This window comes from Cherax quadricarinatus, chromosome 83 (genome assembly GCF_038502225.1).
Source record: "Cherax quadricarinatus isolate ZL_2023a chromosome 83, ASM3850222v1, whole genome shotgun sequence".
Taxonomy (NCBI): Eukaryota; Metazoa; Arthropoda; class Malacostraca; order Decapoda; family Parastacidae; genus Cherax; species Cherax quadricarinatus.
In genome coordinates, this window is record NC_091374.1 from 5113762 (window position 1) to 5115758 (window position 1997).

Here is a 1997-nt window from a genome sequence, read left to right on the forward strand (position 1 = left end):
ATTATATAAATTATCATACATACTAACATGTGTAAATTACCCAGAATAACTCCCCCAAAAAGTCAGGCAAAGTGAGTTTATTTAGGTACAGGTACACATAAGTATAGTTATATGTAATGTAAATTATCTAAGATAAACTCAAAAATTAAGTGACTTTCTTTCATTGCGTTATTTTGTGATGAACATAAATAATGTTTTTTTTTTTGTCCATAACATGTCTGTTGTCAAGACTATTGTCAAAAAAACTTGTATGCACATTGAGAAATTTGTATATACACTGAGAGACATATATACTGTACACTGAGAGATGCACTTGTATATACAGTACACTGGTACACTTGTATATACTGTACACTGAGAGATGCACTTGTATATACAGTACACTGGTACACTTGTGTATACTGTACACTGGTACACTTGTGTATACTGTACACTGGTACACTTGTGTATACTGTACACTGATACACTTGTATATACTGTACACTGATACACTTGTATATACTGTACACTGATACACTTGTATATACTGTACACTGGTACACTTGTGTATACTGTACACTGGTACACTTGTATATACAGTACACTGGTACACTTGTATATACTGTACACTGGTACACTTGTATATACTGTACACTGGTACACTTGTATATACTGTACACTGGTACACTTGTGTATACTGTACACTGGTACACTTGTATATACAGTACACTGGTACACTTGTATATACTGTACACTGGTTCACTTGTATATACTGTACACTGGTTCACTTGTATATACTGTACACTGGTACACTTGTATATACTGTACACTGGTACACTTGTATATACTGTACACTGGTTCACTTGTATATACTGTACACTGGTTCACTTGTATATACTGTACACTGGTACACTTGTATATACTGTACACTGGTACACTTGTATATACAGTACACTGGTACACTTGTATATACTGTACACTGGTTCACTTGTATATACTGTACACTGGTACACTTGTATATACAGTACACTGGTACACTTGTATATACTGTACACTGGTACACTTGTATATACAGTACACTGGTACACTTGTATATACAGTACACTGGTACACTTGTATATACTGTACACTGGTTCACTTGTATATACAGTACACTGGTACACTTGTATATACAGTACACTGGTACACTTGTATATACAGTACACTGGTACACTTGTATATACAGTACACTGGTACACTTGTATATACAGTACACTGGTACACTTGTATATACAGTACACTGGTACACTTGTATATACAGTACACTGGTACACTTGTATATACTGTACACTGGTACACTTGTGTATACTGTACACTGGTACACTTGTGTATACTGTACACTGGTACACTTGTGTATACTGTACACTGGTACACTTGTATATACTGTACACTGGTACACTTGTATATACTGTAGTGAGAGATACACTTGTACATACACTGAGAAACATAGTTGTACCATAATACTAGTGCTACCTTGTAACAATACATGTACAAGTATCCTGTATAATGTATGTTAAATCAACATACTTGGTGTAAAGAAAAAAAAACATTAAAATGTCACATATTTGAAGGCAGCCTCAAGCACCACATTGCTTTGTCTTATTTTGTTATAAAATCCAAAATATATGTCTGTAATCAACAAACTGCTATGTTTATATACCTATGTTAATTATGTACAATATGAAATAATGTTAATTATTCTATGTGTATAGTTTTTATTAATATAAATAGAATTAAATATGGAAGTGTCTGGCAGTCCAGCCACCACAACAAAGTTAAAGGGAATTTTGACGTCTGTTAAAAGTTGTCCATAAAATCCCTCTTAAAACCGGACTTTAAACTGGTATTTAATATAGATATTGCTGTAATGGGAAGCCAATGAGTGTGTTTAACCCGTTGATGTTGGGAATTAAAAAGGAATTGTCGCTATAGCCGCAAAAAAGACAGAAATAAGTCAGCCATGGGTGAGGTGGAGCTGC